Source organism: Geotrypetes seraphini, chromosome 11, assembly GCF_902459505.1.
Source record: "Geotrypetes seraphini chromosome 11, aGeoSer1.1, whole genome shotgun sequence".
Lineage (NCBI taxonomy): Eukaryota > Metazoa > Chordata > Amphibia > Gymnophiona > Dermophiidae > Geotrypetes > Geotrypetes seraphini.
Window position 1 is genome coordinate 124,621,816 of NC_047094.1, and position 21,901 is coordinate 124,643,716.

A 21,901-nucleotide genomic window follows, 5' to 3' on the forward strand; every position below is an offset into this window, starting at 1 on the left:
AAAAAATTTATAATTATAAAAGTGTCTTTTCAATCTAATCTAATCTAATCTAAACCTTAAGTTTATATACCGCATCATCAATATTTTTATTGGGTTCAGATTTAGTTAACATCCAGAACTTGACAAAGAACAAGCTAAAGAAACACAATATAGCACATCAACAGCTATTCCCCACTAATGTTAACACCATTCATATCCAAAACAAACAAACAAAAAAAAGATAAAATTATTCTTTTTTTTTTTTATTGGACCAAATTAATACAAGTACAGTTTTTTTTAACCTTAGTGTGTGTGTGTATGTGTGTGTCTGGCTTTTACTAAAGCTTAGTACATGCTAATGGATGTCAGTGTGTACTAGGTGGAGTCAACACAAGTAGAGATAGAAGCGATGTATCACCTAGGACTTTTACTGATTGCTGAAAAAGAACAACTGACTCAACACAGCCAGTGTTTCAGCACCTAAGTGCCTTCAGGAGTCTATAAATGAACAAATATAAACTGTTTATACAAACATAAATACACAAAATACAGACCACAACTATACATATTGGTGATTTTTTTTTTCAGCACTAAGTATAGTTTACATTAAGATGACTAAATAATGGGAGGTTATAAAAGAGGTCTATATTACCTCTCTTCAGTAGATCTTTTAACAGATCCTTATGATATTTATAGTTTTACTTTTTGCTTTATGTTCTCCCCTTTTTTTCAAGAATAGTTTTGCCTGTGCACCCTCATCTGTTGTTAGTATGGTTTAGAATTGTAAGCATGTACTATGTGAAAACCTTTTAAGTTGAAAACCACATGTTTTATATTGCATTGTTTGGGTTTTATCCCTCATCATGTGAAATATCATTGAAAACCACAGGTTTTGTATTGCGGTGATTGAGTCATATCCCTTATTATGTGAATTATCATCTATCAAAACACCACAATACAACAGTATTTTGGTATGTATTGATTTATGTTTTATTTCTTACTGAATTTTATATGCCAGTTGACAATATTGTTCCGCAATAAGTGCATTATTTCTATACTTTTAGTGTAATTATTTATGTTTTAATTAACTTTTTTATGTAATTTATATATTCAGTATATACAGTTGTGGTCTGTATTTGTGTATTTTAATCATTTGTTTTTGTTTGTATAAACATTTTACATTTATTCATTTATAGATTCCTGAAGAAGGCACTTAGGTGCCCAAACAGTGGCCATGTTGTCAGCTGTTTGTTTTCAGCAATCAGTAAAAGTCCCAGTTGGTACATCTCTTCTATCTCTACTTGTGTTGACTCTATTTGGTATTCCATAGAGGTTGTCTCTCCATTCCTTGATTTCCTTTTTGTACTAAGTGCCATTGCCTCAAGTACAAAATAAGTACCTGTATATAATATGTAAACTGTTCTGGTTGTAATCACAGAAGGGCAGTATATATCAAGTCCCTTTCCTTCCCTTTTTATATTGCCTATAGTTATAAAATAGTACATGCAGGTTTTAGCCTACTACTTATGGGGAATTTAGGAAACACCTAAAAACATATCTGTACAAAACATAACTAACCTGTACAATCCTACTCCACAATAACTGATCTCTAGCGCTGTTAATAACTAGCTTCTAACTTTGTTAATTCTACTTAATTTGTAACATCTTTTAATCATTGTAAACCGCATAGAACTTCACGGTCCTGCGGTATATAAACTTATTATTATTAGTACATGCTAAACTGTAGTAAAAGGGGCCTTGTATTTGCTCATTTGTTTTCTCATACGGTTGTGTGGTAGCTATATTAGTCTACTTTTAAAGGTAACAAGTAGAAATATAACAAAAAAAGATAAAATGCCTTATATACTCAAATATGTTGAGACTCCCATTTTTCCCCCCAAAAAGGAGGAAAAATGGTTGACTCAAATATAAGACGGGGGCTTAATATTCAAGTGCCCTGCCATGCCAAGCTCTTCATCCAGCCCCCCCATACTCCCTGCCAGGCTCTGTACCCTGTCATCCCTCCCTCCCCTGTACCATCTCCCTCCCTCCTGATGCCTTGCAGGCCTCCACTGGGCCTGCTGAGGGATCCCTCGTCTCCTGTCTCAGTCAAATTAAAAAAAACAAACCCGCACACACCCCCTGCTCTGTTTGAGGCCACTGGCTGGTTGGCTGCTGCGAGTTCTCCCCTCTTACCTCCCCCCAAACCTTTTGGGTCTCTGGTAGTAAGCTGGTGCATGGAGCTGTGAGCAGCAAATCAGCCAGCTGCCTCGAACGGAGCAGGCAGGCAGGAAGATCGATCCTGCTCCGCGCACCAGCTAGCTACCAGAGACCCGAAAGGTACGTGGGGGAGGTGGGAGGGAGGTGTGGTTATCAATTTCGGCAGGCACAGTAGGGATTCCTCTTGTCCCTTCCACTGTGAGGCTACTGAGGAGTCAGGGGTACGTGGGGTGTGTGTGTGTGTGCGCTGGGATGGGAAATAAGGGGGGATCCCTCATGTCCCAGCCCACTGCTGGACAACCAGATCTTGTGGCAGGCCCTGTGGAGGCCTGCAAAAGGTCCAGGAGGGAGGTGGGTAAGCGATGGCCCGAATATAAGCCAAGCCCCCCATTTTTGGGCCCAAAAATCTTGACTTATATTGGAGTATATACTGTACCTTTTTTATTGATATCCTTTTTGTTACCTTTAAAGGTGGATTAATAAAGGCTACCACACCAAAATATTCAAACCAGAAATACCTGTATATCTTGCTTTTATAAAATTAAAAAGTACAAAAAAATTGAAAGTAGGAAATAAAAGCATCAACAAGTGATCCCCCACCCGTCCTCCAATTCCCCCATGACTTTTCCCTTCCCTCAATGCCCGTAAATCCCTTCATCTACTACATTTCTCCTAACACTCTACTCATGTAGGAACCAACCCCTTCTGGTTCTTAAACCTGCCTACATTGCTCCATTCTTTAAATCGCCCCATACAATCATACTTAAAGGAAAGGCCATGGAGGAATGTAATGTAATGTAATTTATTTCTTATATACCGCTAATCCGTTAGGTTCTAAGCGGTTTACAGAAAATATACATTAAAATTATAAGTAAGAAAGGTACTTAGAAATTCCCTTACTGTCCCGAAGGCTCACAATCTAATTAAAGTACCTAGAGAGTAATAAAGAAGTGAAAAATAGAGATAGAGGAAAAAATAAGAAAATAAACATTCTAACAAGACTATATTGATCGAGGCCAGTAGCGTGCCAGATTTTAAGAACAGGTGGGATGCTCATGTCGGATCTCTAAGAGGGAATGGGACATCAGAGTGCGATCTCTCAAAGGGTAGCTAGGAGGGTGGGTGGGTCAATAGAGTGGGCAGACTTGATGGGCCTTGGCCCTTTTCTGCCATCACTTTTCTATGTTTCTATGATATCCCAGTGGTCGGGCCAAGACACTGAATGCACCAAAAATGTAAGTCAGTGGCTGAAATGGTCCGGTTACATCGAGTGCACTTCTTGAACCCTCTAGGTGCCTTTGACATCAATGGGAATACAGCTGATGCCAGGTCAAAGACTCAATGGTGAGGGAGTTTGAGTAAAAGGGAAGCTGAAAATTACTGAGACTCCCAGGTGAAGGAAGAGGCCCTAGAGGGGCAAAAGGTTAAAAAATGAAGAGCACCAAAAATCAAGAAAAAAAATTACCGAAATTAACAGGAATGAAAAAAGTAAGAAGAAATATGAGGAAAAATACCAGGAATGCACAAAAAGAAAGTAAAATAAAGCACATGCTGAAGAGAACACTCTGAAGCAACCTCTTAGCTAGAACTGCAGGTCCCGCGAGCCAAAGTCGGGTGGGTAAGAACCAGCACACATGCAGTATGGGCAGCCTTAAAGTTTCAAAGTGACAGTACACTTGACTGTATGCTAGGTTCCATGGATTACATCACCCATATGTGAGAATATGATGCTTACTTGTCCTTGGAGAATATCTGGATTTCTGCCAAGTACTTATAACCTGGATTGGCCACTGTTTGAAACAGGATACTGGGCTATATGGATTATTGGTCTGATCCAGTCTGGCTATTCTTATTTTTTTCTTATGAACCCAGTTTCCCTGGCTCTAATGCCACATCACTAACCATTTATGCTATGCCATCCTGGTGGTCTCAGGACTCAAGGATCTATCGTACGAAGAAAGGCTAAACAAATTGTGGCTATACTCTCTCGAAGAACGTAGGGAGAGGGGAGACATGAGACATGATTGAGACGTTTAAGTATATCATCTGCACACTTTGTGCCCATTTGCAAATGTAGACATTAAAAGCGAGAAAGCTCTAGTATGAGAAGCTTTTCGACACATCAAAACCATTGGATAAGTCTGGAACTTCATATTCTGATGTTCACAGTACCCCAGCATAGACATCGGCATTGACTCTTGCATCAGCTCCTTCAGCACTGGGACATGTTAACCTGACCCAGCATCAGGCTTTCACTTTGTCTTTTTGGTGCCACCATCCTCCAGTATTAGAAAAAAGGCTAAGAAGCACAAGCATGGGTTCCAAGCCAATTCTCATTCTTCTTCCACTTCGACACATCCCAAGCATCAACGTTGAGACTACTGATCACCATCACTTCAAGTGCTCTCTCCTTGACATCCATCCTCACCTGTGAGATCACCCATGTCTCGAAGTTCAGAGGCCTTGGGTCCTTCTGCACCAGTGTCAATATTGGTGTTGGTGCCATCTATCCAAGACCTGCTTGAACTCCTACTCCAACAGGAACTTGATGGCTTGCTGCAGACTATATTTTATTTCTTTATTTAGTCATTGATTTAGCCTGTCCTCCCAAAGGAGCCCAGAACGGGTTACAGGAGTACATTCATAGTATGAGTAGGACAAACTTTAGTGAGAAATACAGACTTTACATAATTTACAGTATAGACAAGTGGGTTTAGATTACAATTTTTACAGTGAAGACATAACATACAGACTTAAAATTACAGACTTAGTAGGCATAGGGTGGATTAAATTGCAGCGTTTGCAGTGTAGATGTAACATGGAGGTAGCATAGCTTTCTTAGCAGATGGGTGTATCTTTGTTGTCGGGGAATGTGGTGGTAATTCAGGTTATATTGATTCAGCCTTCGCTGGCCCCCATATCTGCCTAGACCTTGGCCCAGCCTAGTGATATGCCTAACATTGAACATGGCATTTCTCACCTCATCATTGATCCTCTGCCTGTTGGCACGCCAGCCAAGCATTGAGGTCAGAACATTGTAGTTTATTGGGATGCATTCCAGACATTCGTCTCAATGTTTCTTCTGATATTTTCAGTCCTGATCATTGAAAAGGGACTGTGATCATATTGGCTGTCATCTGTCTTGACACACCAGCAAGAATATTCCATAATTTTATGAATCATTTGGCATACCTTCAGACCTTTCTCCACTACTATGGAGAAGACCTGCTCCACAGAGTTTTTCTTTCATCGTTACATCATGCCAAGAATCCCAGGACATACGAGGGGTATTAAATAATTTATCTACCTCGGTAGGAAAGAAAAGAGTTTAAAAAAAATTGTTTTATTTTCCCTGCAATTACTTTAACCCTTTCGAAAATATTTCTTTTGTTTGACCTTCAGACCAGGGCATCACAGCTTCCTTGACAACATTATCACTTGAAAACTGCTGGAGAAATATCTTCACATTCTTGGATGGCAGCCTGTGATTGTCGTGACATGTGCACCGGTGCATTGTTGTGTAGAAGCAGCATGCCTGCTGTGAGTTTTCCTCATCTTTTCTCCTTGACTGACTCTTGCAGAGCGGTCATTGTGTTGGCGTAACTCTCCCTGGTTATGGTTGTCTTGTGTGGCACAAACTCCAGAAGCAAAATAAGACAGTTGCTATGACTTTGCCTGTAAAGTTTTCTGTCTTGAACTTTTTGAGGGTGGAGGATGATTTCTGCTTCCACTTCATGCTTCCACTGTGCTTCCACTGTATGCTTGTAGAGTCCATTTTGGACTCAGGATCTCTGTGATAGACCCAAGTCTCATGTTCAGTCACCTAATGATGAAAACAGCAACAATTTATTATTTCTGTTTCGCTACCAGGCACACCCAGTTCTGTACATTGGACATGCAAGAGATGGTCCCTACTCAAAAGATCTTACAATCTAATTATGACCAAATGATGAAAAAAATTCACTTGGTCTTCATGGAGCATTTTCAAGTTCTCCTGACAGCACTGGAGCCTCATGGTCTTCTGACATGATGCCAACATTCTTTGAACCCAAACTTTTCATGAATTTTTTTCCAAACTATCAGACTGATTTTTGGGTTGAAGAAGTTTGACCATGTAACTCCTTCCTACTGACTCCTGCATTGGTTGCCGATGGAGGCATTTGGATGTTTCTGCTTTAAGGTACTGTTTGGTTTAGCCCCTAAATATATAACTGACCTTTTCTCCTTCCCAACCAACAGACATAAACTGACCTTTTCAGATAAGTGGTCTACTGTTAAATAACTTTTGTAGAGCCATAACATTTTCCACTCCAGTAGAAACAAGTATCCTTGCTCCATCCAATGTGTTATGATTAAAATTCAAGCACCTTTCCAGCGACATTGTACCGCTTGCTGAAGAGCTTATGAGCACATTTAATATCTAAAAGCCTTTAAATGTTATATGAAGATACTATTTGAGAAACTTGCCCAGTATTGATGAGAGGTTTTTTTTTGTGTTTTGTTCTACATCCATCTTTGACATTAACTTTTAATATTCAGCTTTCTTCCATTTTTCTGCTTCCTCCTCAAATCTATCTACTTTTCCATATCTTCTCTTCTCATCTATCCATGTGTACCATCTTCTTCCTCTTTCTTCTTCGCTATTCCCATCTATCCATTCCATTTTCTTACCTTCCCCACTCCTATGCACTATCTCCTCTCTTTCTCTCCCCTTCTCCTTCCCCACCCTTCCATCCTTGTGTACCATCTCCTTCTCCTCTTTCCCTCTTCTGTGGTCTGACATCTATGTTCCCTCTTTCCCCCTCCTATGGTCTGGGATCTTTCTCCTCTCCTTCCCACACTCTGGCATTTCTCTCCCCTCCTTCCTTTCCCTTCTCCCCATTTTGTGGTCTGGCATCTCCCTCCCCCTTCCCTTGCCTTAGTCAGGAATCCCTCCCTCCCTCCTTCCTTTCCCTGGTCTGACAACTCTCTCTTCTTACCCCTCTTTCCCTATCTAGTGGTCTGATATCTCTCTCATTCCCTTCCCCTACTCCTGTGGTCTCATATCTCTGTCTGCTCCTTCCCTTTCTTTCCCCGCAGGTCTAGGGCATCTTTCCTCCCCATACCTGCAGTCCTGCATATTTCTTAATACCACCCCTTCTCCCTGGATCCGGTGCTTGCTTATTTGGCGCTGCTGTAAACTCTTCGTGTCATCAGCAGTGAGTGAACTAAACACATAAGAACATAAGAAGTGCCATCTCCGGAACAGATCCTAGGTCCATCAAGTCCGGCGATCCGCACACACGTAGGCCCCACCAGGTGTACCCTGGCATAGTTTTAGTCCCCATATCACTCTAAGCTTCTCATAAGGAGATGTACATCTAACTTACCCTTAAATCCTAGAACGGTGGATTCTGCAATTACCTCTTCTGGGAGAGCATTCCAAGTGTCTACCACTCATTACGTGAAGCAGAATTTCCTGATATTTGTCCTGAACTTGTCCCCCCTTAGCTTCAATCCATGTCCTCTTGTCCGTGTCACATTAGACATTGTAAATAATTTTTTTTCTGCTCTATTTTGCCGATTCCTTTCAGTATTTTGAAAGTCTCGATCATATCCCCTCGCAGCCTCCTCATCTCAAGGGAGAACAATCCCAGTCTCTTAAGTCGTTCCTCGTATTCCAAGTTCTCCATGCCCTTTATTAGCTTCATTGCTCATCTCTTCACCCTTTCGAGCATTTTTATATCCTTCTTTAGGTATGGAGACCAATGTTGGATGCAGTATTCTAAGTGTGGTCTGACCATCGCTCTATAAAGCGGCATTATTACTTTCTCCAATCTACTCGTGATTCCCTTCTTTATCATGCCTAGCATTCTATTTGCGTTCTTCGCTGCCGCCGCACATTGCGCCTACAGCTTCAGGATCCTATCGATTAATATGCCCAGGTCCCTTTCCTGTTTGGTTTTTCCCAGAGTTGCACCTGACATACTATACTTGTGTTCCTTATTTTTTCTGCCTAAGTGCATCACTGCATTATTCCACATTAAACTTCATCTGCCATTTATCTGCCCAATTCTCCAATCGGCTCAAGTCGCTCTGAAGTTCCTCACTGTCCTTCTGCGATTTGATTGCCCAGCATAGCTTTGTGTCATCTGCAAACTTGATGATCTCACTGGATGTTCCATCCTCTAGGTCGTTGATGAAAATATTAAATAAGATGGTTCCAAGTACCGAGCCCTGGGGCACACCGCTAGTCACATTCTCCCAGTCTGAGAACTTCCAATTTATACCCACTCTCTGCCTTCTGTTCTCCAGCCTGTTGCCTATCCATCTTAGTATGTCTCCTTCTATTCCATGGCCTTGCAGTTTCCTGAGGAGTCTTTCATGTGGAACCTTGTTGAACGCTTTCTGAAAATCCAAGTACAGTGGTACCTTGGTTTACAAGCATAATTCGTTCCAGAAGCATGCTCGTAAACCAAAATACTCGTATATCAAAGCGAGTTTCCCTAAAGGAACTAAGGGAAACTCGCTTGATTCATTCCCACCCACCCCCATCCCCCGAGGCCAGCGGCGTTGCTCTACCCCCCCAAAAACCGGCATTGCTCCCCCTGCTCATGAAGGCCCCCCCACGTGATCCGCCATCCCCCCGCTCGTTTCGCCCCCCCCTGTTCGTAGTGCATCCCCCCGATCCAGCACCCTCCCCCCACAATCCGGCACCCTCCGCTCGCGTCGCACCCCCTCCCCACCGCGATCCGGCATCACAAAGGCACCCACCCACCCAATCACATTTCTTACCCCCCATTTGGCACCGGCACCAACGCACAGGGCATGCAGGTGCCGGTGCCTGAAGATCTGCCTCCTTCTGTGCTGGGCCTTGAGCATCTGCGCATGCTCAAGGCCTTCGTGTTCCTATTCTCTCCGAGATTCTCGGTCCGCAGGTCTATAGTTGCCCAGTACTCCTCTTGATCCTTTTTATAATATTGGCGTGACGTTCGCTAACTTCCAGTCATCCAGTGTCTGTCCTGTTTTGATTGACAGGTTGGCAAGTTTTTGCAATAGTTCTCCGATTTCCACTTTCAGCTCTTTCAAGACTCTCGGATGAATTCCGTCCGGTCCAGGAGATTTGTCACTTTTGAGTTTGTCGATCTGGTGGTAAATCTGGTCCAAGTCCACTTCTACTGTGGTAAGGCTGTCCTCTGTTACTTCTTTGAACACTTTCACTACTTCTGGAATTGTTGCAGTGTCTTCCTTTGTAAAGACAGATGCAAAGAAGGAATTTAGTCTGTCTGCGATTTGTTTGTCTTCCTTGATGTACCCTTTCCTTCCCTGGTCGTCCAGCGGTCCCACTGCCTCTTTTGCAGGTTTTCTCCCTTTCATGTACCTGAAGAAGGGCTTGAAGTTTTTGGCCTCCTCTGCTATTTTCTCCTCATAGTCCTTTTTGGCATCCATCACCGCCCTGTGACACTTCTTTTGATCATCCTTGTGTTTGTTCCAAGTTTTGGTTGTTTTCGTGCGTTTCCATGCTGCCTTTGTCAACCTGGAAGCTTTTCCTCTGCAGAGAGAAAGCTTCTGGGTCGACGAAGGCAGCGTGTTTAGTTCACTCATGCTGCCGACAACAAGAAGAGTTACAGCAGTGTTGGACGAGCAAGCACAGGATCCCTGGGGAGGGAAGAGAACTCCAGATAGGTGTGCAGGGGGGGGAACTCCGGATAGATGCGTGAGTGTAGGGTTTTCCCGGGCAAAAGTTGTAAATTTTAAAAGCCACCCGAACTGCTGACAGAGTCCTTAAAAGAGGACATGTCTGGAGAATCCCAGCTATCTGGTATCCCTAGATGCTTTCGATGTCTCCTCTTGATCTATATCTCTAGCCATGCATCGCTTGGCTTGGCTCAGAGTGTCAGATTTGGATTTTGCAATGCACGACCAGTTCACCAACCTCTCTTGCAAAAGAGATAATCTTTGTGATGCTGCAGACAAAATAAAAAAAACCACAAATATCTAATCTAAATTTCGATTATGTTGAAGGCGATTTGCAATTTAAGAAGCTCATTTTGTGAAGTGAAAAGTTACAGTTCTGAAGTACAGAAAATATGGACTACAGTACTGTTATCATAGAAATACAAAGCTGTTGAATAAACATTCGATCGAAAAGAGACATTGAGTTGATATTAGAATAGCAATACTTTTGAATTAGAAATACAATACAGTAGAGTTAGTATCATATCGATTGAGAGCAATTGATTTATACATTGTTTAGAGAAGTAGTTCTTGTGAGTTTCATTGTCAGAAGAGGTAGATCCTGCGGTGAAGTATTGTGAGTTTCATTGTCTGGGAGAAGTAAGTTGCAATGTCGGTTATTGTGCATGGAGAGGGAGGAAGGGTTAAATAACTTTGGAGCATATGATGGCAAAAAGGAGGTTCTTCAGTTTTTTTTGGATATAAAAAAAATCTGGGTTAGGTTCAGTTTAAAAAAAAAAATAAATAAATAAATTCTTTATTGATTTTCAAAAACGTATATTCCTGCTAACAACTAAAACACATTAACCCAACCCATCCCCCCCTTACCTCCCTACCTTCCTGGATGTGTGTAGAAATCTAAGAAATTAAGGATTCAATCATTCTGTTGCCTGACAAATGCCTCTAATGGACTCCAAATATTTTTAAACCTCTTATTATTTCCTGATTGTTCTGCAATCATGCTTTCTTATCTATAATACAGACAGTGTTTCCCACCAAAAAGAGAAGTCCAACCTATCCCAATTCTTCCAATTTCTAGTTATTAACTGCATGGCCACCCCGTCATCTTAAATAATAAAATGCTAGCCCGCACATGCGCAGTAGCGAAACGTGTTCCCTGATCCCTTTTCTGTCGGGATGTGGCCGCACAAATGCGCATGCGCGCGTATTACCTCACAAAGGCGGCGAGCTCTGACACCAACAGCAGCGCCACTGCGATCGGGAAAGCACAGCACAGCCTGCGACTCCCCCTCCCGCCCTCACTCACTGCCAAAACCACCACCTCCTCCTTCTCGCCGGCTCACCCGCTTTTAAATGAAGAGAACGCTGGCTTTGCTGTCTTCTGTCCACTGCGGGCCGCCCTCTCTGACTACTTCCTCTTTCCGCTAGGGTTGGCCGCAGTGGATAGAAGACGCCAAAGCCAGCGGCTGTAACCGCCGATCTCCGTTCCTCCGGGGGGGGGGGGGGTGTCTGGGAGGAGAGGGATCGCGGCCACTCAGCGCCCCCACCGAGGAGCCCAGCCACTTTCTGTTGCCCGGGACCCGACTCATTTGCCGCCCCTCCCCTCTTCCCTTACCGCGGGCCTGACTGGCGATTTAAGCAGCGTGTCAGCACTCTTCACATGCTGCTTCGGGTCCTTCTACTGCCCTGATTTGCTCCGGACGTGCCAGAATAAATCAGGGCAGTAGAAGGACCCGAAGCAGCATGTGAAGACTGCTGACACGCTGTTTAAATCACCATGTGTAGTCGGGCCTGCGGGAAGGGAAAGGGGGTAGAGAAAACGCTAATGCAGGCACAGGGAACTGGTGTGGGGGGAGGGAAATGGAAGGGGGAGGGAATGCTGCTTTGGACAGACAGACAGAGGGAGGAAGGGAGACAGAAAGAAAAGAAGAAAGACACGGGCAGGTGCACAGGGAACTGGTGTGGGGGGAGAAAAATGGAGGGGGAGGGAATGCTGCTTTGGACAGACAGAGGGAGAAAGAAAAGAAGACACAGGGGCAGGTGCACAGGGAACTGGTGTGGGGGAAGGGAAATGGAGGGGGAGGGAATGCTGCTTCAGACAGACAGACAGAGGGAGGAAGGGAGAAAGAAAAGAAGACGGGCAGGTGCACAAGGAACTGGTGTGGAGGGAGGGAAATGGAGGGGGAGGGAATGCTGCTTCGGACAGACAGACAGAGGGAGGAAGGGAGAAAGAAAAGAAGACACAGGGGCAGGTGCACAGGGAACTGGTGTGGGGGAAGGGAAATTGAGGGGGAGGGAATGCTGCTTCGGACAGACAGACAGAGGGAGGAAGGGAGACAGAAAGAAAAGAAGAAAGACACAGGGGCAGGGAGATATACAGAAAGACAAACAGACAAAGGGGGCCAGGGACAGAGACAGACAGAAAGAAAGACAGCGGGAGTCGTGTCAGGAGGGGTGCGGGATGCGGCAGAAGGAACTTTTCCAATGGGTGCAACTGGGCGACTGTCGGGAACCTCTGATCAGGGGCAGAGCAAGGTAAGTGTATCATAGGGATAAGAAGGAGGAGGGTGGGAGAAAAAGGAAGGGACGCCTACTGCTGGACAAGGGGAGAAGGAAAGAGGTGCTGATGGACAGGGGGGAGGTAAAACAAAGGGAGAAGGGCTGCTGCTGCATAAGGAGAGCAGTGAAGGGGTGGTGGTGGACACAGGGAGGTAAAAGGAAGGGAGAATGGACAGGGGGAGCAGGCAAGGGGTGGTGATGGACAGCCAAGGAAAAAGAAAGACAGAAAGAAAGAAAGCGGCTAAGGAGAGAGAGAGAGAGAAAGAAATAAAGAGAGACACACACACATATATTCTAGAACCCGTTAATGTAACGGGCTATAAGACTAGTAATAATAATAAGTCTACTTTTATGTGTATCAATTGGACTCTTAAGTTTCAACAATGTCCCAAATAAAACCACGTCATAAGACAATGAAATAGAGACACCTAATACCATATTAATTTTACCCCAAATTGACTTCCAAAAATTGAGTATCAACGGACAATAAAATTGAAGATGAGGTTCAGTTTTGATGATGATTGGGAGATTGTTCCAGGTCTTGGTACCTATGTAGATGAGACGTGAGCTGAATATGTACCTGTTTTTCATGCCTTTGGGTAAGGGGAGTTTCAGTTGAAATGTTTTAAGTATTCTGGAGAATGAAGACCAGGATTTGGCAAAAATGTTTAAAAGCAGTTTTACAGAATTTGCATATAAGTTGTGAAAAATTATGCATAATTTGAAGGTTATTCTAGTGTTGACAGGTAGCTAGTGTAGACTTTTGGTAAGGAGAGATAGCGTCATATTTTTTCAGCTTGAATATTAGTCTTATTATAATGTTTTGAATTAACTGAAACTTATGCAGTAGGGAGGAGTTAATTCCAGTATAGAGAGAGTTGCAGTAGTCTAGTTGGGATAGGATGAGCATTTGTGTCAGTATAACGAAGTGAAGGTTATTTAAAGACGGATCTGATTAACATTAGTTGTCTCATACTATAAAAGTTTTTTACCCCCAAATGTTGGAGATTTGTGGTTCCTAGGATAGGGTTGAGTCGAGTATAACTCCAAGGACCTTGGAGGTTTTATCTATGTTTAGAGAAATGCCTGAGGGTAGTGTGATTGTTAGGAGCACTGTTTGTGATGTGTTATGAAACCAGAGGATTTTGTTTTTTTGCTTTGTTTAGCTTAAGTTTCTTAAGTGTGGGTCAGGTGTGTACGAAGAGGTGCTGAAAAGTTCTTGGCCCAACGAGCATCCTCAATTCTGAACATTGTTTTGCCACTGTAGCTGAAAAGAATATTATTTTATTTTGCCAAGTGCCAATTTGCAAAATTGTAATGCTATATTTTGACATTGTTTCAGATCATTGATTGAGCCATGTTAATGAAAAGTGTGGAATTTTCTTTTCTTTTTTTTTTTTTTTTTTGTAATTCTTTATTTAGGAAAAGTGTGGAATTTTCTTTCTTTTTTTTTTTTTGTAATTCTTTATTTAGGAAAAGTGTGGAATTTTCTTTCTTTTTTTTTTATAATTCTTTATTTAGGAAAAGTGTGGAATTTTCAAGTGTGCAACTCCGAACTGTCATAAGTTCCTATTCTTGCAGAAGAAGACTCCAAAGGAAATCCATGAATGTATGATGCAAACAATGAATGAATTAAAAATGCCCATCATACTCCAAAATGAAGAAATGGTGTGCAAACTTTCAGCGTGGAGATTTCGAGACTGAAGATGCAGCAAGGTTTGGGAAGCCTCAAATGGTGTCAATGCCTGAAATTGTTGACTATGTCCATGACCTGATTTTGGCAGATTGCTGAGACACTACAGATATCCAGGGAACATGTTGAGTGTATAATCAACAAGCAGTTGGGTTTGCAGAATCTGTCAGCCAAGTGGGTGCCCAAATGTTTGAATTCTGATGAGAAACAACATCTAGTGGACACCTCCAAGTTGATTTTGTAGCAGTTTTAGCGAGCTGGGACCAAGTTTTTGGAATGACTAGTTACTGTTGATGAAACATCATTATACCTGTTGATGAAACATCATTACACTACAATGATCCTGAGACAAAACAGTCCATGCAACGGTGGCAATCGGGTTCTCCAAGGCCAAAAAAAATTCAAGACCCAGTAATCAGCAGAAAGGTCATGGCCACAGTGTTTGGGATCAGGAAGTTGTTATAATGACTGACTATCTTCTAAGGGGCCAAACAATTAATGCAGAATGCTACTGTAACTTGCTGGACTGATTAAAGGAGGCATTGAAAGAAAAAAGGAGAGGGAAGCTGTGGAAAGGTGGTCTCTTTTTGCAAGATAATGTACCTGCTCACAAGGCTGGCAAAGCGATTGATGTTTTGACGCAGTTGGAATTTTAGTGCATGACCATCCACCCTACTTGCCAGATCTTGCTCCATCTGGGTATTTTCTGTTTCCAAACCTTAAAAAGAGTTTGTAAGGGTGACAATTTTTGAGTGATTCAGAAGTGATTGCAGCAGTGGAGTTGTATTTTAATGACCAGACATCAGAGTATTTTTTGGAAAGGTTGCAGAAACTTCAGACATGATGTGACAAGTGTATTGATCTTAGGGGTGAATATGTGGAATAACTTGTAAGTTTCATGGCTCCATGTCATTCTCTTCTTGGATGGGCTGAGAACTTTTCAGCACTCCCTTATATTTTGTCTTTGCCACTGGATATTTTTAAGGAGACATCATTTGCATTGTTTAATAGAAGGCATTCATTTTTTCTGAATCCAATATGCCCTAAGAAACTCATGAAGATGTTGAATAATATTGTGGAAAGTGGGGATGTTTGAGGTACACCACCACCTACTACTTAACATTTCTATAGCGCTACTAGACATGCGCAGCGCTGTATATCATAACATAGAAGAGACATTCTCTGCTCAAAGAGCTTACAATCTATTCAAGACAAACTGGAGATGAAGGTGCATCTATACACAGTGCTCTGGTGGGAGAATTACAGAAGGAATGATAGAGATTAGGTTCTTACCTTGATAATACCTTTTCTAGTAGAGGATGGTATGCTGAACCAAGGGTCCCGCATCCACTCCCACACGAAGAATGCTTGTCGTCTTCTGGAGAATGTTCCATATTTCCAGATGAGGTATCGCCTATTCAATAGGAAATCTTTGAATCAGTTTAGTACAGTGCCTTTGATGCCTGTTTTGCTTAATTTGGTTAAAAGTAGGTTATGATTGACTGAGTCAAATGCGGCTGATATATCAAATTGGAGAAGAACTGCTTGATGTCCTGAGCTTAAAGAATGTTTGATTTTAGTAGTTAAGATTAGAAGAGGCTCTGTGCTGTGTGTGAGTGAAACCCAAATTGCAAGGTGTGGAGACAGGTGAATTTTTCCATATAGGCTGAGAGTTGTTTGCAGACATGTATTTCTAGCAATTTAGTTAGTATAGAAATGCCAGCTATTAGTCTGTGGTTCGATGGATGAGAAAGGTCTGCATTCTGGGTCCTGGGAATTGGGGTGAGAGTGATGTGACCCATTTGAGTTTGTAGTTGGCCATGCTCTAGTAGGCCTAGTTTAGTAGCCAGGTTGTAACAATTTCTGGAGCATTTGCTAATAGTCAAGAAGGGCATTTATCTAGTACACAGCTTCAGGTGAATAACTTTTTTAGTTGTGTAGCACTATCGGTTGCTGATAGAGGTTCAAAGGAGTTACAAAGTTGGTCAGCCTTGCAGAAGGTTCATTGTTTTTGTATGAGATGTTGGCACTGGTGTTATGGTGGTAGATGTCTTGTCTATATCAATTTGTACATTCTTAATCTTATTTAAGATGTCAGCTAGTACTTGAGCACTTGGTTGGGAATCAGTGCCAGGCTTTTTTCTGGTGGCACAGTCATGGTGCGCATTAGACAAAATATAATCATCCTTCAATATCCAGATATTTGACTCACTGTCATTCCACCCAACAGACACAGCATCAGTTGATGCCTTCTCATTATTCTATCCTACAGCCACCTTGACTTCTTGACTTCTTAGCATTTCCAGATTTCCTCTCAACCCCTTCTCCCAACTTCCCATTAGAAGTAGACTTCTCTTTTGAACTCTGTCACTGTTTTCTTCTCCACCACCTCCCTCGGGAGCGCATTCCATGCATCAACCACCCTCTCCGCAAAGAAGAATTTCCTAACATTACTCTTGAATCTACCACCCCTCAACCTCATATGTCTGGTTTTACCATTTTTCTTTCTCCGGAATAGATTATAATAATAATAATAACAGCTTATATACCGCAATACCGTGAAGTTCTATGCGGTTTACAAAAGATTAAGCAAAGGTACAAATTGACTGACTTCAAGAGGGGAAGAGGAAAGAGAAGTAATTAGACAGGAAATTCATTGTTGAGGAGAAAAGTGATCAAAAGGACAGTAGGTCGCTATTGAGAGGAAAGAGATAAGTGGATCAGTTGTCAAGATGTTTTAGGAACAGGTGTGTTTTTAGACGTTTCCTAAATTCCTCATAAGTAGAGGGCGAAAGTAATTGTTCTAGGTCTTTACCCCATGATGCTGCTTGGTGTGAGAGAAGGAATTCATGGTGTTTTTTCAGTTTGCAAACTCTCACTGGGGGGGAAACGAAGTTGGAATGTGAACTTCTCTTGTGTCTGTTGGTTGAGAAGGAGAAAAGGTCAGTAATGTATTTGGGGGCAAGTCCGTGTAATGCTTTAAAGCAGAAACAGGCAAATTTGAACTTTACGCGTGCCTTCATCGGCAGCCAATGTAGCTGCCGGTAGTAGGGTGTCACGCGGTCAAATTTTTTTAGTCCAAAGATTAGTCTGACTGCCGCATTCTGCAACAGTTGTAGGCGTCGCATATTTTTTTGGGAAATTGCCAAATAGGCGATGTTACAGTAGTCAAGCAGGCTTAGAACGAGGGATTGGACTAGGATTCTATAAACCGATGTAACAAAATAAGCTATAAGGGATCTGAGTTTCCAGAGAGTGAAAAATCCCTTTCTGATTAAGGAATCTACTTGGTCTTTCATGGTTAGGCATTGATCCAGAGTTACACCTAGTATCTTTATGGAGGGCTGGATAGGGTAACTAAGGTTATTGATACAGAGGGGTGATTTAATGTCAAGTGGATGTGGTGAAGCAATGAAAAAAGTCGTTTTATCTGAATTAAGTTTGAGCCTAAAGTTTGTCATCCATTGTTCCATCATGTTTATAGCTTCTGAAGCTTTGGGAATAATTGGTGAATGGGATGATAATCGTAAAATCATCTGCATAACTAAAAAGTTTTATCCCCAGCTGGGTTAGCTTCGTGCCCAGTGAGGACATGTAGACGTTGAAGAGCAATGGGGATAGTTTTACGTATTTGAATGTCTGAATCATATCTCCTCTGTCTTTCTTTCCTCTAGGGCAGTGGTCTCAAACTCGCGGCCCACCAGGTATTATTTTGAGGCCTTCAATATGTTCATCATAATCACAAAAATAAAATATAACAGTTTCTTGATCATATGTCTCTTCAGCTATAAATTATTAAGACTTAGCTAAAAGGAAAGATTTATGATCTAGTATAAAGAATTTTACCTCGTGCAAAATTGTCATTTAAAAAAAAATAAGACATTAACTATTTTTTCTGAGACCCTCCAAGTACCTATTAATCCAAAATGTGGCTCTGCAAAGGGTTTGAGTTTGAGACCACTGCTCTAGGGTATACATATTCAGGACTTTCAGTCTCTCCTCATACGTCGTCTGGCACAAACCTCCTACCATTTTCATCGCCTTCCTCTGGACCGTTTCAAGTCTGTTTATGTCCTTCGCCAGATACGGTCTTCAAAATTGAACACAATACTCCAAGTGGGGCCTCACCATCGACCTGTACAGGGGCATCATCACCTTCTTTCTTCTACTGGTCATGCCTCTCACAGCCTAGCACCTTTCTGGCAACAGCCACTGCCTTGTCACATTGTTTCTTCACCTTTAGATCTTCAGACACTATCACCCCAAGGTCCCTCGTCCCTCTCCCCATCCATGCATATCAGCCTGTCACCTCCCAGCACATAAATTTCTAATACCCAGATGCATTACTCTGCACTTCTTTGCATTGAATTTTAGTTGCCAGATATTAGACCATTCTTCTAACTTTTGCAGATCCTTTTTCATGTTTTCCACTTCCTCCTCGGTATCTACTCTGTTACAAATCTTGGTATCATCTTAAAAAGGCAAACCTTTCCTTCTAACCCTTTGGCAATGTCGCTCACAAACATTGAACAGAATCAGCCCCAACACCGATCCCTGAGGGACTCCACTAAACTAAACTAAAACTTAACCTTATATACTGGGTCTTCAACCAAAGGAAGCGCGACGCGGTTAACAATAAATTAAAAAAATAAAGTAAACTGAAATACAAGAGAGTTAGTTTTCAAAATGTTTAGCGAATAAAAAAGTTTTTAGAAATTTACGGAATTGTTGGAAGGAACTGGGACACCTCAAAATTATGGGAAGTTCATTCCATAATTGGGGAAATTTAAACACCTTTCCCTACTCTGAACGAATTTCATTAACCACCACCCTCTGTCTTCTGTCTGTCAACCAGTTTCTAATCCAGTTCACCACTTTGGGTCCTAACTTCAGCCTATCAAGTTTGTTCAAGAGCCTTCTATGAGTAACCGTGTCAAAGGCTTTGCTGAAATCTAAGTAAATTACGTCTAGCATATGCCCTTGATCCAATTCTCCAGTCACCCAATCAAAGAATTCAATAAGATTTGTCTGGCATGATTTACCTTTTGTAAAACCATGTTGCCTCGGATTCTGTAACCCGTTTGATTCTAGTAATTTCACTAACCTTTCATCAATGCTTCCATTATTTTTCCAATAACCAAAGTGAGGCTTACCGGCCTGTAGTTTCCCGCTTCAACTCTGTGACCACTTTTGTGAATAGGGACCACATTTCTGTTCAATTCTAAACCTCCAAGAACACAACAAATGCTTACTGAAGGAGAAGTTTTGCATGGTCTCTCTGGGATCTCTGTTATCAATACTGGACAAGAGCGCTACTACCTCTGTACTCTAGACCTCAAGAAAAGTGGACACATTTTCATCTCACCTCCCTACAGGAAATATTTTTGATTTTAGGTGGGGCTACACCATATCCACTACAAGCATGTTCCAGTGGTGGTACTGGATGCAATCCTCTGCTCCTGTGGTTTTCTGTATTTCCTTGCTTAAATGTCTTGTTGATCAGTGCCTCATCCTCACAACAAGCTCAGCAAGCCATCAATTCCGTGCTTCCTCTTCTAGCGTTTGCAGTCAGCTACCAGTAACCACATCTTCAACCAGCTTAGACCTTAAAAATCACAGGACTTTTCCTAGTCACAACACAGTCTCTACCTTGACAGTGCCTCGACAATCTTATCTACCTGTGACAAAGTCTCCTCCCTACCACATATGGCTCCACAACAAATATTATATCTCCTGGGTCATATGGCATTTACATACCAAGACACTCCTGTAATATTTTGTGTTTACCTAATCTTTGTTGGGTCCTCCTGTCCCAGTCCTTGGAAAGGCAGTGGGATTGCAGAATTATAAAACAATAGCTAGGAGTGGTTTGGAAAAGTTATATAATATGGAAATAAGCTTATTATTACAAAGGTGCAGTGCTTAGAAGAGAGATGTCATAGAGCTGCTTTCTTTGTGCATGTATAAGGAAAAATGTGACTGTCCTTCTGAAAAAGGCTGAATAGGGGGGTGTGTGTGTATCGTCTGTACCATGTATTGGTATTCCATTTGATCTGATGTCTCCTAATTACCAAGGAGATGTGATTCTTTGAAGAACTGGTTCTCAGAGTCAGGCTGTCTGGGTTCATTTTGTCTGTCTCAGGTACTAAGAAAAAAATCTTTTGTTGGTCCTAAGTACTGGTCTTCACATATATTAAGCTACCCAAAAGGTAGGAGATAACCTAATCTGCTTGCAGTGACATTCTCAAGGGTCAGATTGTTTAATACAGGGGTGCTCACACTTTTTTGGTTTGCGAGCTGCTACTTTTAAAATGACCAAGTAAAAATGATCTACCAACAATAAAATTTTAAAAAACACAAAGCACACTGTACACAGAGAAAATGTTTATCATTTGTATTTGGGTTTTTTTTCAGAGGTCAAGGCAATGTCACCTCAGTAACAGCTATAGACAAATATACCCCCTCCCCTTTTACTAAACCTCAATAGTGGTTTTTAGCACAGGGAGCTGCGCTGAATGCATCTTGCAGCTCCCGACGCTCATAGGCTCCCTGCACTAGTGCAAAATATAGACAGCAGATATCAATTCTCAAAATGGACACATTTTGATCACTAAATTTAAAATAAAATCATTTCTCCTACCTTTTTGTCTGATGATTTCATGAGTCTCTGGTAGCACTTCCTTCTTCTGACTATAAATCCAATATTTCTTTCTTTCTGCTTTCCCCCACCTTTTCTTTCTGCTCTCTTTCTTTCTCTCTCCCCTGCCCCCCTCTTTATTTCTGTCTTTCTTCCCCTGCCTTTCTTTCTCTCTCCCCTGCCCCCTCTTTATTTCTGTCTTTCTTTCTCTCTCCCCCAGCCTGCCTTTCTTTCTTTCTCTCTCCCACTGCCTGCCTGTCTTTCTTTCTTTCTCTCTCCCCCCTGCTCCCCCAGCCATCACGCCAATTTCTCCACTTCCCTGATTCTTTCTCTCTCCCTGCCCCTCCCCCCCAAAGCCACCATGCCGATTTCTCCCTGCTTCCCCGAGCCAGGCCTGGTGCATACAAGTGCTGGACCCACAAGCCTTCACCCCGGAGAAGAAGTACCAGGCCAGCCAGGCAGCAGTTGGCTGGCCCAGAATTGACGTCGGAGGTGAAGGCTTGTGGGTCCGGTGCTTGTAAGCGCCTGGCCTGCCTCAGGGAAGCAGGAAGAACAAGATTGCAAAGGCAACGCAATCGACTCACGTTGCCTTTGTGATCTACTGGTCGATCGTGATCGACCATTTGGGCACCCCTGGTTTAATATAATATCCCAGGAGCCTTTGCTGACCCTCTGGGTAGGCCTGCATTCCCACACTTTTTTATGTTGTAAGTTCATCATGTTCTTATGGTAGTCACTAATGCAACTGCTTTATACACAGCTGTGGCCAGTTTGCCATTCTAGGATGCCTCTCTTACCTCCAATAGTAAATATCTTGCTATATTCATAGGTCCCCTGTCCTGCACAGTATTGTCTCCAAGGCTATGGAGATAAACAATTCCCATTATGAATCCTAACCTCATGTCTTAGGTAGGCCAGCCATTATGGATGGGAAAACCCAGTATGCTACCTCACTGTCATAGAGAGAATGAACAGTGCATAAGGGATGCAAGAAGTTTTCTGAGGAGGTTAAGACCTAAAGGTACCAGAATGACATGAGTGGGGGTTTGAGAGTGTGGGAAGTAACAATATAATATAGTTGACCCTGGTGTGCAATGTTGTGGACAATGCCAAATTAGCAGGTGTCAAAGATAGAT

The 21,901-nt window shown here is 42.3% G+C and overlaps 1 protein-coding gene across 5 annotated transcripts in view; it reads left to right on the forward strand.

Moving 5' to 3' along the window:
* Nucleotides 1–21,901, forward strand: part of KMT2B (lysine methyltransferase 2B) — a 496,236-nt gene that overhangs the window by 83,721 nt on the left and 390,614 nt on the right. For 2 of the 5 annotated variants that reach the window (XM_033963414.1, XM_033963415.1), the window contains one exon: nt 869–950. The exons of the other annotated variants lie outside the window; for them this stretch is intronic. The gene's annotated coding sequence lies outside the window, so the exon portion shown is untranslated. The remainder of the gene's footprint in view (nt 1–868; nt 951–21,901) is intronic. 5 annotated transcript variants of the gene reach the window in all.